This window comes from Henckelia pumila, chromosome 4, assembly GCF_033568475.1.
Source record: "Henckelia pumila isolate YLH828 chromosome 4, ASM3356847v2, whole genome shotgun sequence".
Classification (NCBI taxonomy): Eukaryota; Viridiplantae; Streptophyta; class Magnoliopsida; order Lamiales; family Gesneriaceae; genus Henckelia; species Henckelia pumila.
Genome location: NC_133123.1, coordinates 187,030,038 through 187,045,606, shown reverse-complemented (window position 1 = coordinate 187,045,606; position 15,569 = coordinate 187,030,038). Strand labels below are relative to the sequence as shown.

General features: G+C 41.3%; 2 non-coding genes and 1 pseudogene across 2 annotated transcripts; all 3 read left to right on the top strand.

Moving 5' to 3' along the window:
* The first annotated feature begins 11,958 nt into the window (after window positions 1-11,958).
* On the top strand, window positions 11,959-12,077 carry LOC140869463 (5S ribosomal RNA; annotated as a pseudogene).
* An 808-nt stretch (window positions 12,078-12,885) lies between these two features.
* LOC140868925 (5S ribosomal RNA) lies at window positions 12,886-13,004 on the top strand. Its single transcript, XR_012146322.1, has one exon. It is a non-coding gene; the product is annotated as a 5S ribosomal RNA (ribosomal RNA).
* Window positions 13,005-13,405: 401 nt separating this feature from the next.
* On the top strand, window positions 13,406-13,524 carry LOC140869104 (5S ribosomal RNA). Its single transcript, XR_012146494.1, has one exon. It is a non-coding gene; the product is annotated as a 5S ribosomal RNA (ribosomal RNA).
* Window positions 13,525-15,569: the final 2,045 nt, after the last annotated feature.

The window sequence follows — 15,569 nt, the reverse complement described above, 5'->3', positions numbered from 1 at the left end:
CTAGCAACATCGCCCCATGATTCCCTAGGTATCACTGATAGTGCCTACAAGAACCAGTAGATTTTGGTTAACGTACAGTACGGTCCCTTCATCCATATATCCCGATCGAATCAACAACCATTGGTATATCGAGAGTCGCTCAAGATTCGATAACTATGCAATGCATCTTGAAGATCAAATTAGTGACATCGCATGTGCTACTAAGAAACCATTTCTTAAATCACATCAAGTACTCTGGCCAGAGATTTGTCACACTAATATCTCCTCAGATCGCATAGGATATCCACACTCGCAAGTATGTGGTGAATCCTTGACAACAATGCATTGACTCCTATATGTGTCGTAACTGTACCCAATCTCGACACCTGATGACCCCCTCAGAGTCGGTAAACGAGTCAAAGCACAGTACTAGCATATAGAGTCTCCATGATGTTTCAAGTCGTAAGGACTAATGGTGTACAACCAAAACCGCGGACTTTATCCACTCGATAAGTGATAACCACTTGGAAAGTCCGGATAGGGTAGTTCGATTATTCATCCTATGAATATCCATTTGCATGCTTCGAACATCTCCATGTTCCCTACCAATGAAACGTGGTACTCCGCATCGCAAATGCTAGTCTCAAACTCGAGCGATCCTTATCCTTATTATCGGACGGCTCAATCGACTAGGAACGGTTTTAGAATATACAGTGACTATAAGATGTATTTCATGATAGACATCTCCATGTTCTACCACATCTTACATACACTATAGTATATTCAAGGTCTTTATCAAAACAACAATAGTATATCATAATATAACAATATGAAGTAATATAAAGTCATTGCCATAAAAGTGTAAATAATATTAAACAAAAGATTGTTTATACAAAGAGTCAACAAAGCCCATAGCCACACAGTTGGCTCACTGGGCACCCACTCTTACAATCTCCCACTTGCCCTATAGCCAACTAGTCATACTACGTAGACCCATTGCTTCGCGATGTTTGTCAAACAATGGTCCTGGCAAAGGCTTAGTAAGTGGATCAGCGATATTGTCTGCAGAGGCCACTCGTTCGACACTGATGTCTCCTCTTTCCACAATCTCCCGGATTATGTGGTATTTCCTCAGTACGTGTTTGGATCTTTGATGAGACCTTGGTTCCTTTGCTTGAGCAACGGCACCCGTGTTGTCGCAGTACACCGGGACTGGACCAACAAATTCAGGAATGACGCCCAACTCTTGGACGAAATTCCTCATCCAAACGGCCTCTTTAGCAGCAGCTGATGCTGCAATGTATTCAGCCTCAGTGGTGGAATCCGCTGTGGTGTCCTGCTTGGAACTCTTCCAAGAGACAGCACCGCCATTGAGCATGAACACAAATCCAGAGGTTGACTTCGAGTCATCCACATCACTTTGGAAGCTAGAGTCGGTATAGCCTTCCAGTTTGAGTTCTCGTCCTCCATAAACCATGAACATATTCTTAGTCCTTCGCAAGTACTTAAGAATGTCCTTCACGGCTTTCCAATGCATCTGACCAGGATTAGACTGATATCTGCTCGTGACACTCAGAGCAAATGCTACATCCGGTCTGGTAGATATCATCCCATACATGATACTACCTATAGCTGACGCATATGGTACATGTGTCATATTCTCTATCTCTGCATCAGTCTTGGGACACATAGACTTGGATAGAGAAACTCCATGACACATGGGTAGATGTCCTCTCTTGGACCCATCCATTGAAAACCGTTTCAATATGGTATCGATGTAGGTTGATTGAGTGAGTCCTATCATTCTCTTAGATCTATCCCTATAGATCTGTATCCCAAGAATGTAGGATGCCTCACCCAAATCCTTCATCGAAAATCTACCTGATAACCATATCTTTGTTGACTGCAACATCCCTACATCATTCCCAATGAGTAGGATGTCATCAACATAAAGTACTAAGAATGTCACCGCATCCTTAACTACTTTCTTGTACACGCAAGGTTCCTCCGGGTTCTTGATGAAACCAAAGTCTTTAATTGTTTCATCAAATTTCTGGTTCCAACTTCTTGATGCTTGTTTTAGACCATAAATTGATCTCTGAAGCTTGCATACCTTATGCTCGCTTCCCATGGATGTGTACCCCTCAGGCTGCTTCATATAGATTTCTTCCTTAATGTCTCCATTAAGAAAAGCAGTCTTCACATCCATTTGCCATATCTCATAGTCATACCATGCAGCTATGGCAATAAGGATTCTTATGGACTTGAACATTGCAACTGGTGAAAAGGTTTCGTCATAGTCAACTCCTTGCCTTTGAGTATAACCTTTAGCCACCAATCGCGCCTTGTAGGTCAATACCTTACCATCAGGCCCAAGCTTTCTTTTGTAGATCCATTTACACCCTATTGGAACAATTCCATCGGGAGGATCCACTAAAGTCCAGACTTGGTTAGTATGCATCGAATCCAATTCTGACTGCATAGCTTCAAGCCATAAATTCGAATCCGCATCAGAAATTGCTTCCTTGAAGCTTCTTGGATCACATCCAATGTCGGGTTCATCTTGACCCTCTTCAAGAAGAAGACCATATCGAACTGGAGGTCTAGAAGTCCTCTCGGATCTTCTAGGTGCAGGCGTGTCCAGCAATGGTTCCTGAGGTGTGGGATCGTTATTTTGTATTTCGGGTTCTTCTCGAACTTCTTCGAGTTCCATCATCTCGCCTTTCTTATCCAATAAGAATTCCTTCTCCAAGAAGGTGGCATTCCTAGAAACAAACACCTTTGTTTCAGCAGGATAATAGAAATAATATCCGATTGAATTCTTCGGATACCCCACAAAATAACACAAGCTGGATCGACTATCTAACTTATCTCCCACTGTCCGCTTCACGTAAGCTGGACATCCCCAAATCCTCAAGTACGAATACTTAGGAGCTTTGCCATTCCATAACTCGTATGGTGTTTTGTCCACTGCTTTAGTGTGGACGTTGTTCAACAACAATACCGCCGTTTCAAGCGCATAGCCCCAAAACGAAGGTGGAAGCTCAGTGAAGCTCATCATAGATCGAACCATGTCCAACAAAGTTCGATTACGACGCTCCGATACACCATTAAGCTGTGGTGTCATAGGAGGAGTCCACTGAGAGAGAATCCCATTCTCTTTCAGATAGTCCAAAAACTCGGTACTCAAGTATTCTCCACCTCGATCCGATCGAAGTGCTTTAATACTTTTACCTAGCTTGTTTTCTACTTCAGCCTTGAATTCTTTGAACTTTTCAAATGCTTCAGACTTATATTTCATTAAATATAAATACCCATACCTTGAATAATCATCAGTAAAGGTAATGAAGTAGGTGTGGCCATGTTGAGTCCCTACTCTAAATGGACCACAAACATCTGTATGGATCAAATCCAACAGATTTTGACTACGCTCAGGTTTCCCCTTAAAAGGGGATTTAGTCATTTTCCCTTTTAGGCAGGATTCACAAGTAGGTAGAGAGTTAATATCAGACATATCAAACATGCCCTCTCCCACTAGCTTGTTCATCCTCCTTGAGGAAATATGACCTAGTCTAGCGTGCCAAAGGTTTGCCGGGTTTTGACTATCGTTTTTCCTTTTGTTTGTTGTCGCCGGTTTGTCAATACAATTTACTGGAACGTCTTTTAGTTTTAAATTATATAGATCGTTTTCAAGTTGTCCATTTCCAATTAAACATTCATTCTTGTAAATACTGCAAATCCCATTCACAAAATTACAAGAATAACCATCTCTATCAAGCATAGAAATAGAAATAATGTTTTTAATTAAATCTGGCACAAATAAAACATCTCTCAACAATAATTTAAAACCATTCTGCAAAATCAAACAAACATCTCCAATGGCCGTAGCTTCAACTCTGGAACCATTCCCGAGCCTCAGCTGGGTCTCACCCATTCTAAGCCTGCGACTTCTTGTCATCACCTGCAAATCATTGCAAATGTGAGAACCACATCCGGTATCCAATACCCAAGAAGTTGTATTAAGTGACATGTTTATTTCGATATAGAACATACCCTTTGCAGTTCCCAACTGCTCAAGATACTCCTTGCAGTTGCGCTTCCAATGACCCGGCTTCTTGCAGTAATGGCAAACATCCTTGGATTTTCCATCGTTTGAAGCCTTTGTCTTTTGCTTCTTCTCGGGTTCCACTTTCTTGGGTGGGGCAGAACGTTTCTTGCCCTTCATACTTGGCCCCTTCTTAGCAGAAGATGAGGAGCCCACCAAGAAAGCTGGCTTATCCTTCTTAAGTGTGGATTCATATGTAACGAGCATATTGACCATCTCTTCAAGGGTGGCCTCTATCTTGTTCATATTAAAATTTATCACGAATCCATCAAATGAAGAAGGAAGAGATAGAAGCAGCAAGTCCACATTGAGTTCATGCTCCAACACCAAATCAAGGGTCGCTAACTTCTGTATGAGCCAAATCACTCGTACCCCATGATCACGGACCGAAGTCCCTTCACGCATGCGGCACGTCATCAACTCCTTAACAGTAGAGAACCTTTCAGCCCTCGACTGAGCCCCAAAAAGTTCCTTGAGTTGCGTGTGAATGTCAGCAGCATTCACCGTGTCCTCAAATCGCCTCTGGAGTTCATCAGACATCGAGGCTTGCATATAGCATTTGGTCTTGATGTCATGGTCGCACCATGCATCAAGTTTGGCCAATTCCTCCGGACTTATGTCAGCTGGTGCTTCCTTCGGAGGTGCTTTCTCTAACACGTAGAGCATTTTCTCCGAAGTTAAGACAATCTTCAACTTCCGGAACCATTCCGTATAGTTGGCGCCAGTCAGCTTGTTTTGTTCGAGGATCGAGAATAAAGGATTTCGCGAATTCATTGTATGAAATACTGAAAAGGAAAAACAGACATATATCAATGATTGTTTAACAATTTACTAAGACATAAAATAGGCGAATTTAATTTTATGAATCTCACTCCCACTATTTTAACGATTTCACCACCCTCTAGTGAAAACGGGAAACTTTTTCCTTAGTGAGAACATGGAGTCCAATTGACAAACTTATGGTCCCGAATAATATCAGCCAACCATAATTCTCAAAAGGTAGAGCCCAATTGCTTCCAAAGCAACCCCCATGTATTTACCTCATGTCCAATAAGGGCCCAATAATATGACGCCGTTTAAAGTGACATGTCAAGATGACCCATCAATATTAAGTTGTGATGGACGGTCGCCATGTGGATCCCCAATAATATGAGCCGATCCCATGGGAGTTCCACCCAACTTACAACATTTGTCGATCCAATGTACAGCTTTCCGACGGACGGGCCCCCCCAATAATATGAGCCGGACCGTATCCGCGGGTAGCATCACATACATTGACCGTTGATGGAAGGTAGGAACATTTAAACAATATTTAAATTTCCTTTATTTATCTTGATATAAATTTTAAATCATATTTAAAATGAGGGATTTTTATTTATAAAAATATTTGTCTCATCATATTTAATTTATTGCATGCATTGCCGGATTCACGCAATTTATGTCTAAACATGCATACAATCATAATATCACATATTATATGGGATGATCGATTCCATTTCTAATTGACCCGTGGTTGCCAATCACGGGTCTTAGTCCAATCCTAGGTAATATGCAGTATGCAAATGCAATCCTATTACATATGCTTCCAATTTACATTTCTTCAGTCTTCATTGTCTGCTGGGCCCACCATCTTCAAATCTTGATCTCCCACTAAATCTAATGTATTTACAATAAATAACAATGACAAGTAGGGGATACATTTTTAGGGGGTGGGAACGGGCTATAAACCAAGCCCACTTTTATTACATATGACATTCATATCGGGCCATAAACCAGGCCCATTAATAAAACCAACAACAATAAAGACAAAATGTAAATTCCTAACATACACCTACAAAATTGGTCATGGCAATCGATCATCCTTATCCAATAACATTTAATTCAAAATTAATTTATTGGATAACATGCTGTGGCAATTCAAATTTAAACAAGATAAAATCATATTTTATATATAAAATCACATTTCACATATAAAATCATATTTTATCTCCATATCAAATAAAATCATATTTTATCTATAAAATCCAATTTTACAAATAAAATCATATTTTATCTAATATATCATAAGATCATATCTTATCATCAATTGTACCAAAATAATTGATTTCAAAATTCAATTTACGGATAAAATATTAAAATTTTCCAAAAATTCAAATTTATCCAAAATCAATTTTAAAATTTACGGACTCGAACAATTCGATCCGAAATCTCGTGAACCAATCAAAAACAATTTTTGACCGGACCAAAAATAAAATTTTAAATATTAAAATTAAAATATAATTTTTCCCGCGGGCCGCCCGGGACACTCCCGGGCCGGCCCGCACCCGGGGCGCGGGCCGGGGGCAGCCCGGCTGCCCCCTTAGGGCAGCAACGTTTGCTGCCCTGGCGGCGCCTGGCGCCGCCGCTGGGCGGCGCCGAGCGCCGCCCTGGGCAGCGCCGAGCGCTGCCCTGCGCAGCGCACAGCGCTGCCCTGGGCAGCGCCGTGCGTCGCCCTGGGCGGCGACGGTCGCCGCCCTGGGCGGCGCCGTGCGCCCCCTTTGGGCGGCGCCGTGCGCCGCCCGGGGCAGCAACAATTGCTGCCCCACCGGGCAGCGATCCAATCGCTGCCCGGGTTTTGCCCCGAAAAAATTTTTTTTTATTAAAAATATTTATTTTGTTTCATAAACCGAGACTCAAAAATTTTGTACAATTGATTATTCAATCGATTGATCTGAGCAACCTGGCTTTGATACCACTGTTGGAAAACTGGCGAGTTCCCAGATCAATCACGATTGATACCCGGTGCAGCGGAAGTTTAAAAATTTTTCATGGAACGTTTCCATGGTATGGGTATCAACCGTTCATCGATTGAATTACGTGTGTAAAATTTAAATAACAATTAAATAAATTTTACCTCAAATCTCGCAACGAGATTAATGGACACCAACAGAACAATTCTGCTCTTGTTGTCTCTCCCTGGAACCGATGAACGCCTTCAATCAGGTCCACGAACAGAGGTTTAATCCCTCTGATAGATTGCACTAGAAAATCTATCAGAAGTTTTCTGCGAAGAGAATACACGAATCTGATTCGTTATTCCTTACTGCGATTCAAAATCACAGACCGGAATTTTCTCGGGCAGAGTGAAGGGGGGGGGGGGCGGCCGAAATATGTTTGAGAGAGACTAGGGTTTTCGATTTTTTCTGTCTCAAAATAATGACCTGTTGTGTGTAATTTCTGTACTGAAATAACTTATTTATAATGCAGGCCACTAACACCTTAGGGCCCATTAGTCATAAGCTGGGGCCCGACAAGCAAAGCCCGCTCGTTCAGAAATTAATATAAAATTCATCGTGACTCCGATTGATGAAACGATTTCACCAATGTGCACAGAAACCATTTCTGCACGTTTTAAAGTCAAAATAAATTTTCCTGAATCCGAATTCAGTGGTTTCCAAAAATGTCCATCCCTATGTCATTTTAGGAAATCCTACTCCCTTACTCTTATTTAAGAAGTCCAACTCCTTAGTTCATTAAATTTAACTCTTTAAATTTAACTATCTCAACGGGGATTAAAACTCCATTACACTGTGTGACCCTCAATGGTTCAGGGATACAGCTAGCCGTGGGCTCACAACTCCTTGTGACTCGGAACAACACTTTCCGACTTGCCCAACGAATCATGGTAAAGCGCCTAGCAACATCGCCCCATGATTCCCTAGGTATCACTGATAGTGCCTACAAGAACCAGTAGATTTTGGTTAACGTACAGTACGGTCCCTTCATCCATATATCCCGATCGAATCAACAACCATTGGTATATCGAGAGTCGCTCAAGATTCGATAACTATGCAATGCATCTTGAAGATCAAATTAGTGACATCGCATGTGCTACTAAGAAACCATTTCTTAAATCACATCAAGTACTCTGGCCAGAGATTTGTCACACTAATATCTCCTCAGATCGCATAGGATATCCACACTCGCAAGTATGTGGTGAATCCTTGACAACAATGCATTGACTCCTATATGTGTCGTAACTGTACCCAATCTCGACACCTGATGACCCCCTCAGAGTCGGTAAACGAGTCAAAGCACAGTACTAGCATATAGAGTCTCCATGATGTTTCAAGTCGTAAGGACTAATGGTGTACAACCAAAACCGCGGACTTTATCCACTCGATAAGTGATAACCACTTGGAAAGTCCGGATAGGGTAGTTCGATTATTCATCCTATGAATATCCATTTGCATGCTTCGAACATCTCCATGTTCCCTACCAATGAAACGTGGTACTCCGCATCGCAAATGCTAGTCTCAAACTCGAGCGATCCTTATCCTTATTATCGGACGGCTCAATCGACTAGGAACGGTTTTAGAATATACAGTGACTATAAGATGTATTTCATGATAGACATCTCCATGTTCTACCACATCTTACATACACTATAGTATATTCAAGGTCTTTATCAAAACAACAATAGTATATCATAATATAACAATATGAAGTAATATAAAGTCATTGCCATAAAAGTGTAAATAATATTAAACAAAAGATTGTTTATACAAAGAGTCAACAAAGCCCATAGCCACACAGTTGGCTCACTGGGCACCCACTCTTACAGAAACAATAAAGGATTTTGGTTTCATCAAGAACCCGGAGGAACCGTGCGTGTACAAGAAAGTAGTTAAGGATGTTGTGACATTCTTAGTACTTTATGTTGATGACATCCTACTCATTGGGAATGATGTAGGGATGTTGCAGTCAACAAAGATATGGTTATCAGGTAGATTCTCGATGAAGGATTTGGGTGAGTCTTTCTATATTCTAGGGATACAGATCTATAGAGATAGATCTAAGAGAATGATAGGACTCACTCAAGCAACCTACATCGACACCATATTGAAATGGTTTTCAATGGATGGGTCCAAGAGAGGACATCTACCTATGTGTCATGGAGTTTCTCTATCCAAGTCTATGTGTCCCAAGACTGATGAAGAGATAGAGAAAATGACACATGTACCATATGCGTCAGCCATAGGTAGTATCATGTATGGGATGATATCTACCAGACCGGATGTAGCATTTGCTCTGAGTGTCACGAGCAGATATCAAGCTAATCCCGGTCAAATGCATTGGAAAGCCGTGAAGGACATTCTTAAGTACTTACGAAGGACTAAGAATATGTTCATGGTATATGGAGGAAGAGAAATAAAATTGGAAGGCTATACCGACTCTAGCTTCCAAAGTGACGTGGATGACTCGAATTCAACCTCTGTATTTGTGTTCATGCTCAATGGCGGTGCTGTCTCTTGGAAGAGTTCCAAGCAGGACACCACAGCGGATTCCACCACTGAGGCAGAATACATTGCAGCATCAGCTGCTGCAAAAGAGGCCGTTTGGATGAGGAATTTCTTCCAAGAGTTGGGGGTTATTCCTGAAGTTGTTGGTCCAGTCCCGGTGTACTGTGACAACACGGGTGCCGTTGCTCAGGCAAAGGAACCAAGGTCTCATCAAAGATCCAAACACGTACTGAGGAAATACCACATCATCTGGGAGATCGTGGAAAGAGGGGACATCACTGTCGAGAGAGTGGCCTCTGCAGACAATATCGCTGATCCACTTACTAAGCCCTTGCCAGGACCATTATTTGACAAACATCGCGAAGCAATGGGTCTACGTAGTATGACTAGTTGGCTTTAGGGCAAGTGGGAGATTGAAAGAGAGGGTGCCCGGTGAGCCAACTTGTGGCTAAGGGCTTTGATGACTCTTTGTATAAACAATCTTTTGTTTAATATAATTTACACTTTTATTAATGGCAATGACTTTATCTTTCTTCATATTGTTATATTGTGATATACTATTGTTGTTTTGATAAAGACCTTAAATATACTATAGTGTATGTAAGATGTGGTAGTACATGGGGATGTCTATCATGAAACACATCTTATAGTCACTGTATATTCTAAACAGTTCCTAGTCGATTGAGCCGTCCGTTAATAAGGATAAGGATCGCTCGAGATTGAGAATAGAATTTGCGATGCCGAGTACCACGTTTCATTGGTATGGAACATAGAGATGTTCAAAGCATGCAAATGGATATTCATACGATGAATGATCGAACTACCCTATCCGGACTTTCCAAGTGGTTATCACTTATCGAGTGGATAAAGTCCGCGGTTTTGGTTGTACACCATTAGTCCTTACTACTTGAAACATCATTGAGACTCTATATGCTAGTACTGTTCTTTGACTCATTTACCGACTCTATTGGGGTCATCAGGTGTCAGGATTGGGTACAGTTATGACACATATAGGAGTCGATGCATTGTTGTCAAGGATTCACCACATACTTGCGAGTGTGGATATCCTATGCAATCTGAGGAGATATTAGTGTGACGAATCTCTGGCCAAAGTACATGATGTGTTTTAAGAAATGGTTTCTTAGTAGCACATGCGATGTCACTATTTGATCTTCAAGATGCATTGCATAGTTATCGAATCTAGAACGACTCTCGATTTACCAATGGTTGTTGATTCGATCGGGATATATGGATGAAGGGACCGCACTGTACGCTAACCAAAATCTATTGGTTCTTGCAGGCACTATCAGTGATACCTAGGGAATCATGGGGCGATGTTGCTAGGCGCTCTTACCATGATTCGATGGGCAAGTCAGAAATTGTTGTTCCGAGTCACAAGGAGTTGTGATCCCACGGCTAGCAGTATCCCTGAACCATTGAGGGTCACACAGAGTAATGGATTTTTAATCCCCGTTGAGATAGTTAAATTTAAAGAGTTAAATTTAATGAACAAAGAAGTGGGATTTCTTATTTAAGAGTAGAGGAGTAAGATTTCCTAAAATGACATAGGGATGGGCATTTTTGGAAATCACTGAATTCGGATTCAGAAAAATTTATCTTGACTTTAAAAGATGCAGAAATGGTTTCTGTGCACATTGGTGAAATTGGTTTACCAATCTGAGTCACGATGAATTTTATATTAATTTCTGAACATGCGGGCTTTGCTTGTCAGACTTGAACTTATGACTAATGGGCCATAAGCTGTTAGCAGCCTACATTATAAATAAGTTATTGCAGTACAGAAATTACACAACAGAGGTCACAAAATATTTTCGAAAACCCTAGCTGTGTTTTCTCTAAGTGGCCGCCCCCCTCCCTCTCTCTGTCGGGAAAATCCAGCCTGTGAATTTTGAATTTGCAGTATGGTTTAACGGATCAAATTCGTTAATTCTCTTCGTAGAAACTTCTGATAGATTTTCTAGTGCAATCTATCAGAGGGATTAAATCTCTGTTCATGGACCTGATTGAAGAATAGTTCGTCCATCAGTTCCTGGGATATACAACAAGAGCAGATTAATCTGTTGGTTTCAATAATCTCGATTCGAGATTGGAGGTAAAAATTTATAATTGTTATTTAATTTTTACACGCACAATTTAATCGTAAAGTTTTGATATCCATTATGGAATCGTTCCATATAAAAATTTTTAAACTTCCGCTGCACCGGGTATCAATCCTGATTGATCTGATCACCATTTTCCAACATCTTTCAGTCCAATTCGAGGATAGAAAAGATGCAATAGACTGAATCATACGATGTGAACGTGTGATCTGGGTAACGCGGGCCGCTTTGGTGGGTCCCAGCGCGAAAAATGGAAAAAATGCCCCGAAAGACCATCTCCATTTTGGAATTTGAGCGTCTTCGTCTCGTTAACCGAGATACGCACTATAGGTATCGAGTGGAGCTTCGCGTGAGCAGGCTGAAGCTCCAGTAACTCTCAGCCGATCGAAAGTTATGTCCGTTTGAAACTGCAGCTCCTGTTCCTCCGATCCGCAATTCGAGAGACAAAAAAATAAAGAATTCATTCACAATTGGGTGCGATCATACCAGCACTAATGCACCGGATCCCATCAGAATTCCGAAGTTATGCGTTCTTGGGCAAGAACAGTAATAGGATGTGTGACCCCCTGGGAAGTCCTCGTGTTGCACCCCTTTTTTAATTAGTTTCTTTTTTTCTTACTCGTGCATCTTGTTCTTCCGGTTTCTCTCCATTCTATTTCCGACTCTTTCAGTCCAATCCACGGATAGAAAAGATGCAATAGACTGAATCACACGACGTGAACGTGCGATCTGGGTGACGCGGGCCACTTCGGTGGGTCCCAACGTGCCCTACGAGAAAAATGCCTCCAAAGACCATCTTCGGGTTTGAATTTGAGCTTCTCCGTCTCTTAGACCGAGATACGCACGGTAGGTATCGAGAAGAGTTTCGTGTGAGCAGGCTGAAGCTCCCTTAACTCTCAGTAGATCGAAAGTTATGTTCGTTTGAAACTGCAGCTCCTGTTCCTCCGATCCGCAATTCAAGAGACAAAAAAATAAAGAATTCTTTCACTGTTTGCACCCCTTTTTCATTAATTTCTTTTTTTCTTACTCGTACTTCTTGTTTTTCCGATTCCTCGCCGTCTTATTTCCGACTCTTTCAGCCCAATCCGCGGATAAAAAAGATGCAATAGACTTAATCACACGACGTGAACGTGCGATCTGGGTGACGCGGGCCGCTTCAGTGGGTCCCAGCGCGCCCTACGGGAAAAACGCCCCGAAAGCTTATCTTCGGATTGTAATTTGAGCGTCTCCGTCTCTTAGATCGAGATACTTGCTGTAGGTATCGAGAGGAGCTTCGTGTGAGCAGGCTGAAGCTCCCGTAACTCTTAGCCGATCGAAAGTTATGCCGTTTGAAACTGCAGCTCCTGTTCCTCCGATCCGCAATCCGAGAGACAAAACAATAAAGAATTCATTTACTATTCGGTGCGATCATACCAACACTAATGCACCGGATCCCATCAGAACTCCTAAGTTAAGCGTGCTTGAGCGAGAGCAGTACTAGGATGGATGACCCCCTGGGAAGTCCTCGTGTTGCACCCCTTTTTGCATTAATTTCTTTTTTTCTTACTCGTACTTCTTGTTCTATCGATTCCTCGTCGTCCTATTTCCGACTCTTGCAGTCCAATCCGCGGATAGAAAAGATGCAATAAACTTAATCATACGATGTGAACGTGCGATCTGGGTGACGCGGACCGCTTTGGTGGGTCCCAGCGCGACATACGGGAAAAATGCCCCGAAAGACCATCTCCGTTTTGGAATTTGAGCGTCTCCGTCTTTTTAACTAAGATACGCACTATAGGTATCGAGTGGAGCTTCGCGTGGGCAGGCTGAAGCTCCAGTAACTCTCAGCCGATTGAAAGTTATGTCCGTTTGAAACTGCAGCTCCTGTTCCTCCGATCCGCAATTCGAGAGACAAAAAAATAAAGAATTCATTCACTGTTGGGTGCAATCATAGCAGCACTAATGCACCGGATCCCATCAGAACTCCGAAGTTATGCGTGCTTGGGTAAGAGCAGCACTAGGATGGGTGACCCCCTGGGAAGTCCTCGTGTTGCACCCCATTTTTTATTAGTTTCTTTTTTTCTTACTCATAAATCTTGTACTTCCGATTCCTCTCCGTCCTATTTCCGACTCTTTCAGTCCAATCTGCGGATAGAAAATATGCAATAGACTGAATCACATGACGTGAACGTGCGATCTGGGCGACGCGGGCCACTTCGGTGGGTCCCAGAATCTCTAGTTCAGTCCAATAATGTTATCTCTCTGATACCATTTAATGTGAGGCCTCGATTCTAAACATCTAATCTCAGAATTAAACAACAATAGGGCATTCAAGATCCAAGATTAAAAGTAATAAATTTTTTATTTTTTTTTAAACAGTGCTCGCTCGATCGATAGAACTATACCGATCGAGCGGGCCATCTTAACCAAGTCTCTGCCGAGATTTACAAAAGCACGCCGCTCGATCGGTAAAAACTTACCGATCGAGCGAAAGCAAAAATCCAAACTTCCTGCCTCAAAACAGGGGTGCTCGCTTGATCGGTGAAAGTCTGCCGATCGAGCGAGACACCTGCCCAGAAAATTCTTTTGGTTTTTCTTTCTTCAAAATCAATCTTTAACTCTTCCAAACATACAACATCAACATTTATAAATTCATTCAACATGCAATAACAATACCAGGTAGTTCTAAAGTCATACATTCAACCAACTATTAGAACATGCTTCAATACTCGATTACAATACCACAAAATACAAAAGAGTTTGAATTTAGTTCAACTCCTAAAACCAAGGGCCTCACTTCAATTCTCTCAACCACCTAGCCATGCTGCCTCTGACTCGGTCCTGACCCACCTGTTACCAAGTACACATACAAACAAAGACAACAGCCGGATAATCCAGTGAGAATATAATTCCCAGTAAAGGAGACAATCATGCAGTATCAATCAAACATATCAATCATGATACACAACAATTCCATCTTACATATCAACTTCAGATATAAATCACGTCAAGACATGTATGAATTTCCAAATATCTATCACCTCAAGATCAATTCAAGTAATTCATCCAAGTACTGGAGTAAAATGATATGCATGTGGACGAGGTTTGGGATCAAATGGAATTCTTCTTTCTTTCTTTCTTCGGTTTGGGATCCCGAGGTTAAAATATCCAACAATCACACCGAACTCCCCTCTCGAGGTGGACGAGACATATTTTAATCCTCTAGACTCCAGAGCATTATAGAGAGTTTATTTGACAAGGTATAAAATCTCCAACCAAGTCACTCAACTACAATCTCTAGATCGTCTAATCAAATTGAAATGAATCAAGGCTCAATATGAATGCATATGACATCTCATGCATTCTAGTATCATTTCAATCATCAGTTCATATAAGCATTCAATCATGCTTTCATTCATCAATTAAAATAATCATTCAAACATGATTTCGTCAATATAAATGCATATATAATCTCATGCATTCAAATAAACATTCAAATATGATTTCAATTAAGCTTTCTGTGATTCCCCGTTTTTATCTTAAATGAGTTTATTTGAGTTAATCGGAGATTGCAGAGTTCACGAGCCGACTTGATTTTGATCAGGGTCCTTTTTGCAAATTTTGGAAATTTCAGGGACTAAAACGCAAATTTTGAGTTTAATATATTATCTACACTTGGAAAAGACTTGACTTAGTCTTCACTTCTCCTCCTTCTTCCTCTCCATCGATTCCTTCCATTAAAGCTTGAGGAAACGCTTCTTTAAGCTTTCCAAATCCAGTCCGAGCTCGATCCGTCCGTTGGAATTTATTTCTGAAGGCAGATTATCGATCACAGCAGTGAGAGCTCTGTTATATCGTAAGTTTTTCTACGATCGGATACATTCTAGTTTTTGGATGTTGTTAGAATCTTTCTAGATTCGAGTATGTTGTTCTCTATAGAGTTCTGATCGTTTATTATCTGTCAGTTTTGAAATAGAGCGACGTTCGGATTTGTTATGTTTTTTGGAAGCCATTTTTGAAAATCATGGTTTTGAGATTTGTTGGGTTTGTCTTGTTGTTGTTGTATTAGCATTAAATTGAGTTGTTATCAGTATTGAACTGCTG